Here is a 19,104-nt window from a genome sequence, read left to right as displayed (position 1 = left end):
TGATGGTATAAATAAAATAATAATTATAACTCACCATTTATAGGTCCTGTTAGTCTTATATTAACCTTTGGTTAAGAGCCTGATTCTAGGTCCAATATTGGCAATTAAGGGATTAATTATTTAGTAGGTGATTTTAGAGATTTTTTTTCTTGCTAGAGAGTGATTACAGAAGTTAGATAGATTGTGGATAGAAAGAGATAGATGATAGATAGATAGATAGAAGATAGATAGATGATGATAGATGATAGATAGATAGATAGATAGATAGATAGATAGATAGATAGATAGATAGATAGCTGATAGATGATATTCAGATTAATTGAAAGCTTTCTGATATGGTATTGAAAATAACATTAATTTTCCTGGATGTAGTTATTAGTATATAAACACTGGTTAAAGTTGAGACATATTTCAATATACAATTTTGCAATTTCACTCAAGGCAACAGGAAACCACTGAATGGTCCCCAGTATGAGGAGAGCTTAAGTCATGTCATTACTTATTAAGGTTATATAAAGCACATGTCACCTACACCAGTAATTACTGGTATTGGTTTATGACATTCCAGGATTTCTCTACTTATCTTGAAGAGTGGTATAAAATTATCAAAACAAAATTAACATTCTTAATTTTTAAAAATATGTCTTAAGACTCTGAAAAAGAACTCAATGAATATAACCAGGTAAGTAATAAAATATTTGACTTCAAAGTTGCAGGAAATCAACAGTCTTTACCTCATAAGCTAAGCAAAATGATGGCTAAAAGTCAGAGAAATTACTCAAATCTGTGGAAACATTACTTGCCTGATGCTATACCTCCACCCAGTGGCAGTTAATGCTAACTGGACTAGGAGGACTCCAGACGGATACGGGCAAAGGAAAGAACAAGGATGCTCACAGCTGTAAAGAGCTTCTGCAAAAGGCCAGGTTCCAACATTAGAACTGCCTTGTACAAACCACATCCATTATTTCAAAGCATTCAGAGTCTCAAAGCTGCAAGACCATTTAGAATGAGGAAACTAAATCATTCAACACCTCAGTTATGCCTACAATGTGGAAAAAAAAATGAAAAGTGGAAAATTAGGTCAATTGTCCAGGTATTTGACTCTACATAATTAATAACCCTAGGGCTGACTTTTCCACTGTATATTCTTAGGTAACATTTGTATAATCTGAGATTAGAATTTGAGCATTTTGCCTTCATTGGGTTTCCTCTGATTTCCATAACATTTCTTGTGAAATGCTATTCCCTTCAGCATGTAAATTCAATGAAAGAACAATCTGTCTGATTCATAGCTATAGCCCAACCTTAAAACAATGCCTGTCCCATATTATGTTCTCAATACATATTTATCGATGTAATGAAGAAATATGATTCCTCCTATAATACTTGAGATATGTAGTCTTTTATTCTCAAATTCCTTTGAGAATCTGAAAAAAGCAATCAATCCTTTCTCCCAAGATATACATGTATAATTATGCATACAGTTTCCCTTGGACTCAATCACTCATGTTTATGGACCAAAGATAAGAAGTTCTACTCTAAAAATAACATTAAGACCAAATTTCAAAATTGGGAAATCGAGATGATTAATTGCATACATTATTTTTGCCCACCTTGCTTCAGCTGTTATTATCTCAAATCATGACCTGACAGTAAAATGAAAACTAATGGGGGGAAAAATCAGTTATATTTGAAAATCATGCAAAATATCAAAAAATATATATGAGAAGAACACAAGAAAAAAAAAAAAAGATTAATCTGAGAACACCAAACACTCAGTCTACTATTGTTCCCCTTCTCTTCTTCACAAAGTTGTGCCCAGAGTGGTCATAGTGATCAGCAGTCTGAGAAGAATGAGATTCACCAGGTCCAAATGCCCCCAAAGAAGGCACGCCTGGGGTTTTACCCCTATTCTGCAATAAGGGCCAACCCAGTGCCCAGAAGTTTCCCCATAAGTCAATAAATCTATTGCTCAAAATAATTTGACACTAAGACAGTGTCCTAGCTCTGGGCTCTGAAATCCTTATTGCACCAATAGTTGTACAACCTCCCTTTTCTATGTCTTAGGTTTTGCAACCTTTCCTTACCTGCATCTTTACGGTAGAACATAAGAATTTTTCAATTGTTCTCTCCAAGAACATTTCTATGGGCACATCTGGTGCTGGTTTGCAATTTCTTCGTTTGCAACCTCGGGAGTTCCCCAGGTGTAATTTGGCACTGGCCCCATACGTGAAAGGCAGGGAGATACTAAAGAAAGAGGCAAACCATTCCAGATTGGTAGGTGACAGGTTTAATAAGCAAGAAAATGTAATACATATGAGACTTGTCTTGAGCAGCCATAAGACAGTATCTCTGCACCCTCACACCAGAATCTTAAAAGTTTATATAGAGGCCTTATTTTTTAATATTTTGCATGATTACAGTCCAGATGGTTTCAACAACACAGTGCTCTCTCGAGGCTGCATCCTTGAAGTGACTGTCAGTATGAGAATAGTAGGCAGAACCTGCATTCCAAGGACAGGGGAAAGGGGAGGAACCTCTGATTGCCCAGGTTCAGCTCTCAAGTCAGCAGGTAGTCACATCCTCTTAACGACTCCCTCCAACAACTGGCCATAACCCATGACAGCCATCTACTTCAATTTAATTGAACTATTATTTACTGAAAACTCCTACATCCCAGACTCTCTGCCAAACATTGTGGGGGTGGAAAAAAACAAAAACAAAAACAGCAATTCCACTCCTATGAATGTTCCTGAGAGAATTAAAAACATATGCTTATGCAAAAGTTGTCCATAGCAGTATTATTCATAATACCCAAAAAGTGGAAACAACCCAGATGGTCATCAAGTGATGACAAGCTAAATAAAATGTGATATATTTATACAATGCAATACTTATTAAGTCATCAAAAGAATAAAGTAGTGACGCATGCTACAACATGATTGAATCTTAAAAACATGCTAAGTGAAAGAAGCAAAACACAGAGAACCACATAATGTTTGATAATATTTATATGAAATGTCCAGAATGGGCAAATCCACAGAGACAGAAAGTAGAGTAGTGGTTGCCAAATAGTGTGGGATTGTAGGAATTGAGATTAACTGCTAATATATACAAAGAATTTTTTTGGTGCAGGGAGATGGAAAAGTTCTGGAATTAGATAGTGATGATGGTTACACAACATAGTAAACATACTAAAAAGAACTGAAGTGTACACTTTAAAGTGGTGACTATTACGCTGTGTGAAATATATCTCAGCAACAAAAAATACTATTAAAAAAGTCAAGAGCGTCCATATTTCTGGAGAGGATGGTAATTAGGAAGAGGCACAGAAGGACTTTGGGGGAGTTAGCAGCATTTTATTTCTTGGTTTGGTTGGTAGTTACATAAGTGTTTGCTTTAACTTATTAAGCCATATATTTGTGTTTTATGCACAATTCTGAATGTATGTTTCACAATAGAAATTTTTTAAAAGAAAGAAGGTGTGAGATAGTACATTAATATCTATATGGTATTGTTTCCAACAAGAAACTAAAGTAACACAATTAACAAGGAATCTCAATTTTTTGGAAACGAGACAAATGAATATACATTTAAGGCAATAAAATGTTTACATATTATATGTGTTGGTATCATTACATATTCTTATATCTCAAATCGGCATCTTAAAAGATGTGCATTTGGGAGGGAAAGAATTACTGTATTTAAAACTGAAGCTAAATCAGAAAAATAAAGATCATATACAAATAGGAAACACTGACCTTAAAAATTTTGAAATGATCAAAAGGTAATAATATTTTTCCATAAAAAGTCAATGACAAGCCGAAACCGGTTTGGCTCAGTGGATAGAGCATCGGTCTACGAACTGAAAGGTCCCAGGTTCAATTCTGGTCAAGGGTATGTACATTGGTTGCGGACACATCCCCAGTAGGGGGGTGTGCAAAAGGCAGCTGGTCAATGTTTCTAGCTCTCTATCCCTCTCCCTTCCTCTCTGTAAAAAATCAATAAAATATATTTTTAAAAATAAAATAAAATAAGGGCTCTTGTCCTACTTGTTAAAAAAAAAAAAGTCAATGACAAATTAATCTATAACTAAAACAAGTTTGGTGAACTGTGAAAAATTCGGAAATCTAGATACTTTTTTTAAAAATATAAACACTTAGAAATTACCTGTAATATATGCAACTTGTGTTCTTTGCTCATTCACCTCTCTTCTTTCCTCCTCTTTTTCCTCCTCCTTCTCTTCTTCCTCTTCCTCTTCCTCCTTTTCCTTTCACCATTTCATACCAAATGGGTGTAAAAAGAGAAGCAAAATAATGTTGAATAAAGAAAACTCTTATAAATCAAATAACTTAAATATTTTGGGAAAGTAACCACATAAAGAAGTATTTTAAAATGGTATGTCGCCCTAGCCAGTTTGGCTCAGTGAATAGAGTGTCGACCTGCGGACTGAAGAGTACCAGGTTCCATTCTGGTTAAGGGCACATTCCTGGGTTGTGCCTCAGTCCCCAGTGGGGAGTGTGCAGGAGGCATCCAATCAATGATTCCCTCTCATCATTGATGTTTCTGTCTCTCCCTCTCTCTCTTCCTCTCTAAAAACAATAAAAATATATATTTTTTTTAAATGACGTGTCTCCCTCTCTGCAGAGAGAGTTTTACATAATAAAATTTCAGCACATGCTCAGTAGAGGTAATAATATATATTAATTAATATATTATAAATCTTTCTCTAGGAAGTCTACCATTTCTACAAATTTATTTTTTAAAAATTCTTTCTACCTAAGATCCTCCTTCCAACCAAAAAAGCAAACCAAGAAAAAAATGTCATTTAAATCCAAACCCATTTACTTAGGTTTTACTGTACCAATATACATTGAGTGGACAGATTATAATGATCTCTGAATACATAATAACCTGGCCACTCAGTATATATATATTGGGCCCGGTGCATGAATTCGTGCATTGGTAGGGTCTGGCCAGCCTGGCCAGGGAGAGGGGACATGGACGGTTGGCCGGCCTGCCTGCTGGTCGAACTCCTGGTCGAGGGAACAATTTGCATATTAGCCTTTTATTATATAGGATATACACTGAGTGGCCAGATTATTATGCGTTCAGAGATCATAATAATCTGGGCACTCAGAGTATTAGAAGTTATAAATATGTCAGGCTTTGTCCATGCAGAGCATCATATTTTATCTGTCAGATACTGACATTGATAGAACTGCAAAAAAAGGAAGAGGAAATTACTCCTTTTACTCCTGCATGGTACAAAAGCATTCTTTCTCCCTCCTCACTTGTACACCCAACTCTTTTGTATGCCTCCTACTCATCATCCTTCAAATCTCAGTATCAATATCTCTTCCTCAGGGAACAAGTTACAGCTTCACATTATTGCCTCATAGTCTCTATCCTTCCCCTTCATAGCACGTGGCACAATTGAAGTTAATGATTTGTACAGTGTTTGTTTGATACTTCTTATACCCACTAGATTGTAAACCCCATGAAAATAGAGAGCATAAATATCTGAGTTGCTATTGTATTCTAGCATCTAACCTGGTATATGGCAATAAATAAATAAACAGGAATTTTATATTTTTACTAGAGGCCCGGTGTATGAAATTCATGCATCGGGGGGTGTCCCTCAGCCCAGCCTGCACCCTCTCCAATCTGGGACTCCTTGAGGGATATCTGACTGCCTGTTTAGGCCCTATCCTATCCAGAACTTCTGGCTCCCAACTGCTCGCCTGCCTGCCTTCCTGATTGCCCCTAACCACTTCTGCCTGCCAGTCTGATCATCCCCTAACCACTCCCCTGCCAGCCTGATTGATGCCTAACTGCTCCCCTGCTAGCCTGATTGCCCCTAACTGCCCTCCCTTGAAGGCCTGGTCACCCCTAACTGCCCTCCCATGCAGGCCTGGTCCCCCCAACTGCCCTCCCCTGCAGGCCTGGGCCCCCCCAACTGCCCTCCCTTGCAGGTCTGGTCCCTCCCAACTGCCCTCCCCTGCTGGCCATCTTGTGGTGGCCATCTTATGTCCACATGGGGCAGCTATCTTGTGTGTTGAGTTACGGTCAATTTGCATATTATTCTTTTATTATATAGAACTTGAGGCCCGGTGCACGAAATTTGTGCACGGAGGGGAGGGGTGTCCCTCAGCCCAACCTGTACCCTCTCCAATCTGGGACCCCTTGGGGGATGTCCGACTGCCCGTTTAGGCCCGATCCCACCGGGCAGTCGGACATCCCTCTCACAATCCAGGACTGCTGGCTCCCAACTGCTTGCCTGCCTGCCTTCCTGATTGCCCCTAACCGCTTCTGCCTGCCAGCCTGATCACACCCTAATCACTCCCCTGCCAGCCTGATTGATGCCTAACTGCTCCCCTGCCAGCCTGTTTGCCCCTAACTGCCCTCCCCTGCAGGCCAGGTCCCCCCCAACTGCCCTTCAATGCAGGCCCGGTCACCCCCAACTTCCCTCCTCTGCTGGCCTGGTCACCCCTAACTTCCCTCCCCTGCAGGCTTGATCACCCCCAACTGCCCTTCCTTGCAGGCCTGGTCCCTCCCAACTACCCTCCCCTGCTGGCCATCTTGTGGTGGCCATCTTGTGTTCACATGGGGCAGGAACTTTGACCACATGGGGCAGCCATCTTGTGTGTTGGAGTGATGGTCAATCTGCATATTACTCTTTTATTAGATAGGATAGAGGCCTGGTGCATGGGTGGGGGCCAGCTGGTTTGCCCTGAAGGGTGTCCCGGATCAGGTTGGGGGTTCCCTTGGGGTGTGGGGCGGCCTTGGCAGGGGCCTGTGGTGGTTTTCAGGCTGGCCACGCCCCCCAGAAATCCAAGTGGAGGCCCAGGTATCTGGGATTTATTTATCTTCTATAATTGAAACTTTGTAGCCTTGAGCAGAGCCAAGCTTCCTGCTCACTCTGTGGCTGCAGCCATTTCTGTTGGAATTTATTTATCTTCTATAATTGAAACTTTGTAGCCTTGAGTGGAGACCAAGGCAGGCCAGGGCTGCAGAAACTTGGCTTCCTCCATCACCAGGGGCAACCCTAGCCTCCTGCTCTCTGCAGCTCCATGACTGCTGCCATTTCTGTTGGAATTTATTTATCTTTTATAATTGAAACTTTGTACCCTTGAGTGGAGACCTGGGCCCGCCAGGGTGTGTGGAAAGCTTGGCTTCCTCCATCACCAGGGAAACCCAAGCCTCCCTCCTGCTTGCTCCATGGCTGCAGCCATCTTGGTTGGGTTAATTTGCATACTCACTCCTGATTGGCTGGTGGGTGTGGCTTGTGGGTGTATCAGAGTGATGGTTAATTTGAATATTACTCTTTTATTAGATAGGATTCCCTTGAATTCCTTTAAGTTAAAATTCAAAAAAATTATGATGAATTTAAATACCAAATAAGACATGTGATATACATACTTAGCCTAGGACAGTTCCAAACTCCATTAAAATTTATTGTTTAATAAATATTGAACATTATTATGAGTCAGTACCAGGTCATAAAGTCAGACATTTACTATAAATTGATACGATTCTTAATCTCTTCTGAAATATTCCTATTAAATTTCCATAAATAAAAGGGAAACTTAAATGTAAGTTCTCTATTTTAATAACTGTGGCATTTAATTAAAACATAAATCTGTATAGCCCATATTACTGGTTTGGAATATATGTTTGGTCTCATCTCGTATTTTCCACTGTGTATCTCTTTCCACCTACCTGGCTTTATTAATAGAAGGTTGGTTATCTCTCTCTTCTGACCTACCCTTTCCCTTTCTGAACCCAAAGGCTTATTCATGCAAAATGCCTGGCTGATGGTGAAAACAAGAAAGGTTCCTTGCCTCGCACAGCTGTTGTTTCTTTCACTGTCACAAGATGTCACTGCTGAAAACCAGCCTTCCCAATCTAACAGACACATACATGTCTGCAGCAAAATCCTTTCTAATCCCAGTCCCTGCAAAACTCCACCCTTGAATGTAAGTTTATAGCTCTTTAATTTTCTACACAGATGCTCAGTCTTTTATTTATTTATTTTTCTAAAGCATCACACTTGGGGCAGAGTGGCTGAGTCCACAGGAATTTACAGTCTGCTTTATACTGTGCCAGAACTTGCAAGTCAGGGGCCCCTGGTTTAAAAATTTCTCTTTGATATGTTTTGTTTATCCACACTCTTAAAAGTCACCTAAAGTTTTTTACAGAAAAGAACTGAATTTCCAGTTTCTCTCGAATAATGTTGCAATACTAAACTTCTATCTGACCACAGCAACAGCCTTCTGGAGCTGAGTTGCAGGCGCTTCCTTCTGCCTCCTACATCAGATCACACAAGGCAGGCACTTCTCTACAGTCTTCTTCCACTCCACATGCTTTAATGTTGGCTGCTACCTGGCTTTAAGCAATTGAGTGTATGTTCATTCTAGGCCCTAATGCTCATCCAAGGTCAAGAATCCAGAGTCTGTCTTTTTTCACAAACTTTCCTATGTGGACCTAGGGGTCCTCACCTGCCATGAAACATTAATCAAGGCCACTTATGTTCATTAGAGAGGTCTCTGGGACCTCTCCTCCCAAAGACTCATTGACCCCCAACCATCCAGTAACAGGTTCTACAGACAAGGCCAACCATATAATTTGCAAGGCCCAGTACAAAATGAAAATGTGGGATCTCTTACTCAAAAAGCCGAAGAAGTGTCAGTGACAGTACTACAATATAAAACTTTTCCTTTTTTTATGGTCCCTCTCTCTAAACATGTCAAGATGGTTTTTTCATTTACTATTTAATAAAATAGTGGAAACCTCTCATGTATAGCCGGTTGGTCAGAAGTACAGGTAACAACCTGGGATTTCCATTGGCATCTGAGGTAGAGGACAGCCTGGTAGCACTAAACCCTTAACCTGTGGAGTCTGACATTATCTCCAGGTAGATAGTGTTGAGTTGAATTGGAGGACATCAGCTGATGTCAGAGAACTGCCACCCATTATAATTGGTGACCAGAATTGTTACAAAGCATGTTTTATTGTAAGAAGTTATCAAATCATAGTAGCCAAAGTTCTGAAGATCACCAAGTAACAAATATTAAAGCAATCGTTAATGAGGATTTCCCTTCTCAATTAAATACAACTTAGTAAGGAGCAGAGAGAATTATTTTGTTTCCTTTGCCTCATCTCCTTTTCCTTTCCATCTATGTACATTACATCGTGTACTATGTAATAGATCATACTTCCACAGTGACCTTTATTCCTGAATATAATTTCTTATACTATGTCACAGAAAAAGGTTTTTTTACCAGAAGAAAGCTTAGCCAGCCCAATTTCAATTGCACATTACAATGCGGGCTTCAATAATTTAATTTCTCTGATAAAAGGATGATAAATATGTTGTAAAAATATGATGATAGTGTCCATTTCTAGTGGGGAATTTTAACAATCTATTAATAATCAATTTTCCATGCATTTTTTGTTTTTCTTTTTCCCAGAAGATATGGTTTTAGTTTTTTCCCTCAGAAATTTAAATATTTGTCTCTTTCAATACTCTTCTAATCCTATCATGCATCTTCCATCAAACTCTCTGCCTTGGGTTTGTCTAAAATAAAGGATAAGAAAATTAAAAGCTAACACTTAAAAATATTTTATTTCAAGTTTACCAAAATGAAATCCCCATCAAAAATAATACATACCTCTCCCTCTCTTATTTACTTTTTTCTTATATGAGTACTAAGTTGTAGGCCTGGTTGGCCCTCCAATAATTCTACCATAGAACAAATTTAAATTAAATTCCTAAGATTCAGTTAAATTCATCTGATATTCCCATTTCTAAAAATGCCACTATGTGGAAAGATGCTCTAAACTGATAATAATGTAAACCTGAAGGAAAACATTTAGTTGAACATTTGTAACTGGACTTTAGACAAAGTGTTGAATTATGCTTTATGAAAGTAATGCTACTAAGCAAAAAGGACAGAGCCCTCTTTCAAGTCTTCTTACTTCTTCTTTCAAGAAACTGTGTCAGGTCTTATGTCCAGACTGATAAGGCTTCCTAATGGGACATTTAGCAAGGATGCTGACTATAAGAAAAGAGACATACCTCACTCAGAAAACTGTTTAGGTTGTAAATGTTTAGGGAATTAAACAGGTTATAAATGGTTATTAAGATAAAGAGATGCATAGCTAAGGAAATAGAAAATAAAACAGGAGCTGTTGATGTTTTTCAAAGTATATAGGGTGTCCTAAAAAAGTATACATACATTTTGAATAATTATAAAGGCAGTGTTTATTAAAATACATTTCACTTTCAAAATTGAACTATCAGCTGTTATATACACACTTTGGCATATGAAGTGTGTATACATTTTGGGGGGACACCCTGTATATGCCAAAGAATGTTGTTTGTGGTGAGGCCAACATCAAAACAAGCTCAGAGTGTTGGAGCAAACACTTTTCAGGGGTAGCTATACACCACTAAGCTACTAATAAAGGCACTAACCTCAACTTGTATTGGGACTTACTTTTGCCCCACCTTGTGTATTCTTTAGAATTAGTGTTTTGGATTTCTTTGGATAAATACCCAGAAGTGTAATCACTGGGTCATAAGGCAGTTCTATTTAAAATTTTTCCCTTCATAGTGTTTTCAGTAATGGCTGCACCAATCTGCATTTTCATCAACAATGCACAAGGATTCCCTTTTCTCCACATTCTCACCCACACCTGTTGTTTGTGGATTTATTGATGATAGCCATTCTGATAGTGGGGGGTGATATCTCATTGTGGCTTTAATTTGCATTTCTCAGCTGATTAGTGATGTTGAGCATCTTTTCACATATCTATTGGCCATCTGTATGTCCTCTTTGGAAAAATGTTTATTCAGATCCTTTACGCATATCTTAATTGGATGGTTTGGTGTTTCTTGGTGCTAAGATGTATGAGTTCTTTATAAATTTTGAATATTAACCCCTTATGGGATATATCATTGATGAATATCTTCTTCCATTCAGTAGGCAGTGTTTTATTGATAGTTTCCTTTGTTATGCAAAAAAGAAATTTATTTCAATGTAGTCCCACTTGTTTATTTTTTCTTTTGTGTCTCTTGCCAGAGAAGATATATCAGGAAAAAAGCAGCACTACTAAGAGCAATATCAGAGTTTACTGCCTATGCTTTCTTCTAAGAGTTTTATGAAAATATCTTCTTAAACCTAGGGTTCTGACATTTCCTAAGGCTGGGGAATTTTCAGGGTTTTTAAGGAGACCTATGGTTTAATAAGTAAAGAAGATGCTGCTCACAGCATATTTTCTTTTACCTAATTTTTTTCATTGGGAAATCTGATTAAGAACAAATCAATGTTACAAAAAGAAAGGTAAGCACTAGTACCACTACTATTAATTGCAACACATAACTGAAGCCAACCCCTAGGTCTGGGTGCTGATAAAGTTGTGAATACTCTGACCTCCTGGCCATTGTCTTATTGATTAATGTCTTACTGATTAATGTAGTTCATGGAAAGACTGCCACTTCAGGTGATGTCTTGAGTTTCTGCTATTGATAGAGCAAGGATTCTCAAACTTTAATGGACAGAAGAGACTCACTCACATTGTTTTACCAATAACAAACTGTATCCCCAGTTTATGATTCAATAGATCTGGGAAAGAAATCTTTCATTGATCACACACCGAAGATGATTCTGAGGCAGGACCATGGACCATGTTTTAAATATCATTTGCTACCTAAGTTTCCTCCGTCATACATATCTGGATTCAGGCTGTGAATCTAACAATGTGATGATAATGGGCTCTTACTGATGTATAGTGGCACAGATGAGAAACTAATTTTGCTCAATGAAAAGGGAAGGCAGAGAGAGTGAAAGAGATCCCCAAAGAATAGGTGATATTTAATGTGGGATTTTAAAGATGAGAAGGACTTTTCTAGCTAGGGCTACCTTATGCAGAGCTTTGTATCCTCAGAGGAGCATAGTTTATCCGTGGATTGGTTGTTTCCAAACACAACAGCTGCACCAGAAATCTCCTGAGCTACTTATTAAAATGTAGATTCCCAAGCCCTGCACCACATTGAACTGAATCAAAGCACCTGGGGAGAGACCTGGGTATCTGTACTCTTAATTAACAAGGGTCCCGGGGATTCTGATAAGCAGCCAGTATGGGAACTGCTGGTAGACCAAGGGTTGTCCATCCTGAGAGTCTAGGTCCTTAAGAGGATACAGCATCTGAGAGTTGATGGCAGGAAATATCCAGCCAGGGGAGCAACATATAGTCAAGGAGAAGATCCAAAGCCAGAAATAGGTCAGGAAATTTCCATAGAAAAAGAGATAGGTATAAATATGAGAATTAGGCAAATGAGTTGGACTAGAAAAAGCATAAGGTGTGACCACAGAAGGCAGTTTGTAGAAATAAAGACAAAGTGAGACAGAAAAGCATCCTATAGATCTGGCAGAGGTGAGCATCCTGAACTCTACAAGGATCCTTAATCTAGCTGATGATTTTCACCTGGGGCTGAAAAGACATCCTTTTCAATTAGCAGTTGAAAAGACAAGTCTAAGGAAAAACCAGGATTGGAGTTTGGAAATCATGATGCAATAGAAACCTGACTTTAAAGGGACCCAGTCGAGAAAACAGACACTAATTCTCAAGAGAAGAGGGTAGTATGTTGTCTCTTCATTTTGTAAATTGCATTCTCAGTAGGATTTAACTCATAGTTTCCCTCATGCTTCCTATCTAAGCATGTAGAATTGTTCTTTAAACTACCAGTAGATAGTGCATGGTTTTGGTAAAAAAAATAAAGGCAAAGCCAATGATAGCAAATGAAATAACTTGTTTTAAAAAGAAAAGAAATTGATGAACAAAAATAGATCCAGAGACAAATGTCAGAGGAGGTGCGGGGGGGTTAGAGAGCAACCAAAGGACTTGTATGCATGCATATCAGCATAACCAATGGACACTGACACTGGGGCGGTGGGGGCTTGCCCCGGGGTGGGAATGGCTGGGGGTGGGTAAGGGAGGGTCAATTGGGGGGGGTGGGGGGTGAAGGAGACATATGTAAAACTTTAGACAATAAGAAAAATAAATTAAAAAATTTTAAAAAAAAAGAAAAGAAAAACTTATGTTAAGGAAAGTCTAAGCCAAATTAAGATACTAGACCCATATCTGAAGGCTTATTTATTGTCCAAATAAATATTACTCAGAATTTTATGCTCTACATTAGTTTTAACTTATGACCAATAAATTGCATAACCCAGCCAGGAATGAAACGGATCACCAAACCCACAAACATAAAAAACTCTGAAGAATTTCTAATATGGTTATCAATTAAGAAGTGTTTTTTTTTCCTGTAAAGCTAACTACTTTCAGTGTGAGCTTTGGGCACCTTTATTTTCATAGGCTCCTTCCTTCATAAAATACTGTATATATACATATAAATTGTTTTTTATTACTGCTTTGGCATAACAACAAATATACTCCAGGCTTGATTAATTATAAAATACTATTGTTATATTCAGTTTTTCCTTTTAATTTAAAATAATTCTGTGACCCCCTAAAAGTATCATGGGCCCTATACACTGTGCCTATTCTGCTTAATAGACAAGTCCATCCTGGCTACTTTAAGTTATCCTAAGAAATGAAACATAAATAGAAAGTAAAACTAGAGAGAGAATGAGGATGAAGAAGACTGTAGCCCAAGTTATCCATGGCAAATGTAAAATTCCTTGGAACCTGCATGCATTATCTTAAGATTATATTCAAATATTGCAAAAAAAATGTTTCAAATTACTTCTCATGATGACTTGGGCTTTATCTTTTAAAGAAGATATAGATATAGGAAGCATGAAAGGAGAATTATACAAATAGGTTTTCATTTTAGAATGGCTCCTTCACCACACAGCAGAGTAAATTAGAGGAAACAAGGTGAGCATTTGGATTATAAAGATCACCCACCACTCCTCTCACAGTTTCTTCTTACAAACTTCTCTCAAAATGTCATGCAACCTCCACTGGCTTTGAAATACTTCTGAAAATCCTTCCTCTAAACTTGGGTAAGCCGAAACACAGCTCTGGGGGAAGTGGCATTTCTGCTTGATTAATCTTGGCTGAAGGGTAGCAAGATATTAAATAAGACTTTCTGTCTTGGAGTTTCACCAGTGACCCCAAAGTCTAAGGACAATGTCTAAATTGAGTTGCTAGCCCACTGAAGCAATACATGCTAAGGCCTGTGAAACTGATTGTATCAACATCGCTCAGTCTCCCACCTCCATTTCCGTGAATGTTGAAACTGAGGAATGTCTTTGGAAAGAGTTCTGGGAACTATAGAAGGGATGGGACCAGGTAAGGAAGGAAAAATATTCTCCACACCTTAATCCAGGAGAGAAGGGCTTTTATGAGCTTCTCAAAGAACTTGGCCTACAGCCTCTGAAGATTGGGAGACCAAGGTTGGACTCTCTACCTCTGCTGCAAGAAGTCTAAAGATGCAAAGGTGTGACTAGGGTTGGTTGCACTGGACGAGATCTACACTTCCAGTGAGGGTGTGCAAAGGTGTTTGTCTCCTAGGGGGATGTGAGAGGTCAACCAGAAGAAGCCAAAGACCCAGAGTGAGAGATATATTGCCAGAAACTTATAGCTAAAGGGAGACTCAAAAGCAGCCAGATATGGGAGCATGACTTGCTTAATGCAGTCATAGCTCCTCTTGCAGAAGGATCTCCCAGGGGAAAAAAGCACCCCTAGAAGGAAAAAAGAGCCAATAATTATATATATGTCATTATTCAGACACCTATCTTTGTCCCCTGCCCTTGACCAGTATGGGTGTGAGTCTCTTTTAATCAGTAAAATGAGGAAGAAGTGACATTGCAAGACTTTGAGGCTAGGTCAGAAAACGCCATGTAGCTCTCACTTTGTTGCCAGATACAACTATATTAGTCAAATAAAACCTTTTTTATGTCTTACCATTCTTCTTTGGAGAAACAGGAAATTATACTGAGGAGTGGAAGAAGAGGTAGAATTAGGAAATCATGAAAAGGCAAAGCATTCCTAGGCAGGCCTAAGCTGAAGGACTATAGAACCCTAAATTAGATTATAACCCTAATTTTTTATATTAAACTAGAGTCCCAGTGCACGAAATTCATGCACTGGAGGGAGGAGGGGGATCGGGCCTAAGCCGGCAGTCAGACATTCCTCTTGCAGTTTGGGACCCCTCGCTCCTTACTGCCTGCCTGCTCACTGCTCCTTACCACTCAGCTTGCTGCTCCTTAGCGCTGCCATGGAGGCAGGAGAGGCTCCTGCCACCGCCACTGTGCTCACCAGTCATAAGCCCGGCTTCTGGCTGAGCAGTGCTCCCCCAGTGGGAGCACACTGACCACCAGGGGGCAGCTCCCACATTGAGCGTCTGCCCCCTGGTAGTCAGTGCGCATCATAGGGACCAGTCATTCTGGTTCCAACGTAATGGTCACTTAGGCTTTTATTATATAGACTAGAGGCCCGATGCATGAAATTCGTGCACGGGGGGGAGGGGGTCCCTTAGCCCAGCCTGCACCCTCTCCAATCTGGGACCCCTCGAGGGATGTATGACTGCCCGTTTAGGCCCAATCCCGGTAGGATCGGGCCTAAACGGGCAGTCAGACATCCCTCTCACAATCCAGGACTGCTGACTCCCAATTGCTCACCTGCCTGCCTTCCTGATTGCCCATAACTGCTTCTGCCTGCCAGCCTGATCACCCCCTAACCACTCCCCTGCCAGCCTGATTGATGCCTAACTGTTCCCCTGCCAGCCTGTTTGCTCCTAACTGCCCTCCCCTGCAGGCCGTGGTGGCAGCCATTTCTGTTGGGATTTATTTATCTTCTATAATTGGAACTTTGTAGCCTTAAGCGGAGGCCTGGGCCGGCCAGGGTGTGCAGAAAGCTTGGCTTCCTCCATCGCCGGGGGCAACCCAAGCCTCCCTCCTGCTCTCTCCAGCTCCATGGCTGCCACCATTTCTGTTTGGATTTATGTATCTTCTATCATTGAAACTTTGTAGCCTTGAGTGGAGTCCTAGGCCTGCAAGGGCAGGCGGATAGCTTGGCTTCCTCCATTGCTGGGGAAACCCAAGCCTCCCTCTTGCTCTCTGTGGCAGTAGCCATCCTGGTTGGGTTTATTTGCATATTCGCTCCTGATTGGCTTGTGGGCGTCGCTTGTGGGCATGGCTTGTGGGTGTAGCAGAGTGGTGGTTAATTTGCATATTACTCTTTTATTAGATAGGATTTGGTAAGAATTTTTTTTTTCCTGAAATGAGACTTTTTTGTGATCAAAGAAACCAGAATGCTATTTAACCTGCCAATTATTTTTTCAGGGCAGAGAAGAGTAAGTCCAAAAGCAAGTTTGAAAGAAAAGAATAAAAAATAATTCACACCTGGCCAGGCATGGCTCAGTGGTTGAGCATTGACTTATGAACCAGGAGGTCATGATTTGATTCCCAATCAGGGCACATGCCTGGGTTGTGGGTTTGATCCCCAGTGGGGGACATGCAGGAGGCAGCTGATCAATGATTCTCCCTCATCATTGATGTTTCTGTCACTCTCTCCTTCTCCCTTCTTCCCTAAAACCAATAAAAACATATTTTTAAAAATAATTACATAGTATAGTTTAATTTGTTTGATAAATTACTACACAATTTATAATGTATTTTGATGCAGATATAAGACAAGAGCTACAGAGTCAACAGAGAGCTGGAATTATATAGAAAGTGGCGGTCATCTAGTGATGATATCCAGGACAGTTAAAACCCTGGCCTACTGAGGGTTAGGATTTTATATAAAATAAATAAACTAGCTAGTGCAATCATAAGATGAGCAAAAAAAAAAAAAAGACAGAAGAAAGAATAACTGGGTTATACTTGCTCAACTTTATTTTATGCTCTTAAAATATTACTGGGGGGAAATGTTTGGTAATTCCTGGAAGTCCTTTGGAAGTTGAGCAACATGGAATTAATTTAAAAAGCAAAACTATTCTATGTTGTGGCCAGTAGACAAAGTGGCCTTAATAAGCCAGAGTAAGTCCCAAACAGGCCTCTCTCTTCTGTACAGAGCCTGCTTTCTAATTCTTCTCAAAAACAAGACAAGCAGTAGCTTGTTGTTTTTTTATAGGAAGGTTTGTGGTGTGTTGTTTTTTTCAATATGTCTTATTTATAACTTAAATTTCCTTTAAATAGATATGTTCTTTTTTTTTTTAGTGATCAGAAATTTTGTATTTTGTAAGGCCTAGATCTATATCTCCTACCCCAAATCTGGGAGGGAATATGGCCCATTTTTAACCCGTAGAACATGACAGAAGTGACATTGCATGACTTACAAAGCTAGGTCAGAAAAAGTGATGCATCTGCCACTTAGTTTGCTAAGATACTAACTCTGGGAACCCCTGATACTGTTGTATCGCAAATCTGCCAGCTGGACAAGATGCCTAATGAGCCAGTTAGTTAGGAGTCATCTTTATTATGCGCAGGTTCAGAGCAGATTATCTCTGTCAAATTCTGAACTAACACAGGAGGGAGTATTTCCTTTTTTATATCCTTCTAGTTCTTTGTGTAAGACAGCTTGTAACCTTGAATACATATTATATCTAATCAAACACCTGTAATATCTATACAGACAACTTGTAACTTTGAGTACAAATTATATCTAATTGAAGCAGGAATTTTAGGGGGACATAGGCAGGCTTCGGGAATTTTTAGAATTGGGGTCCATGGGAAAAGCCTGGGGTTGCAGACTGGGAGAAGGTACATTTCCATAACACAAGGAAGCCAGGTGCAGTTACATTTCCATAAGACAAGGAAGCAGCAACAGGTATATTTCCATAAGACAAGGGAACTGGAAGTAGCCAAGAAAGGTCCATATTTACAAAATAGAAGGAAGCCCTTCATTCAGAAGGAGAGGAAGAAAGCCCAAAGGAAATAGGAAAACAATAAGGGAGGAGAGGGGAGAATCTCACATGTCCCATGTGAGGTGCGACCTTTGAGCCCAGGAGTTACTATAGTAACCAACTTGAAGGGGGATATTGACCAATCAGAGGGCATATCAGGCACCAGGATCTGCAGCCTTTATAAGCCATGGGGAAACTAACCCAGTGGGACTTTTCCCCCTCCCTACGTGGGAGTCTGTACTTGTTCTTCAATTAATCTCCATCTTTGCTATACCACTTTCTGTCTGTGGATTCATTCTTCGATTCTGGCAGACAAAGAATCCGGGTTCTAGTCCAAATATTAGGTATCAGATGGTGCGTCAGCTGGGAAAATTCTCTGTAAATTAGTCAACCCCCTTCACATCGAATGGTGAGTAACCACAGATTCTGTCTCTTGTATGATTTTGGAGGCTGACGGCGCCTGCCAGTCACTTAAACTTGGCTGCCGTCTAAAAAAGTGGGTATCATCTCTCTCTCTCTCTTTCACTGCTCCTTTCTGGATGTATTCTCCAGGGCCAAAACCAAAGGGGGCATGGGTCAGTCAAGTAAAAGCCACTAGGGCGACTGCAGCTAGAAGAAAGTCTCCCATGGAAGGATAAACTGGTGCCGGGTCGGGTTAGAGCGTTAGGCTTTGTCCAGTTGCAAGTCAAAGCCCAGCCATCGACTAAAAGTGCTTGGGTCCCTGCCCAGCTCAGAAGATCAAAAAGGTAATTCTCCCTTCAGTCCAGGATTCTTGGATGTTCTTACGTGAGTAAGAGCCACAGCGGGAGGTGCTGGGAAAGAATCTCTCCATGGCCTCAACAGGGTTTTAACAACACATGTAATTAAATTCTGACCTGTCCAGGGGATGCATGCAAGAGTTGGTCACCCAGCATCCTGGGAGAGAAACTGAGGCACAGTTCCAAGAACAGCACATATCTGACCCACTACATATGTCCACTCCCCTGGCCCAGATCCCAAGCAGGTTTTATTTGGAGAATCGTCTGCCTTTTCTTCTGCTTCCTATCTCAGTCAGGTCAAATAGTATCCAGCCAAGACCGCTGCCTCCGCGGTCCAGGACCCACTAAGCTTAAGATCCTAAGTCACCATTTGTGCAGGCCTTTATGGTAAGGGTCCTGGGGGAAAATTTCTAGGCAAGAGTTAAGAGAGGAAGAGCCAGCTGTTTTCCACCCCTGTAG

Source organism: Eptesicus fuscus, chromosome 2, assembly GCF_027574615.1.
Source record: "Eptesicus fuscus isolate TK198812 chromosome 2, DD_ASM_mEF_20220401, whole genome shotgun sequence".
Classification (NCBI taxonomy): domain Eukaryota; kingdom Metazoa; phylum Chordata; class Mammalia; order Chiroptera; family Vespertilionidae; genus Eptesicus; species Eptesicus fuscus.
This window is presented reverse-complemented; position numbering follows the sequence as displayed.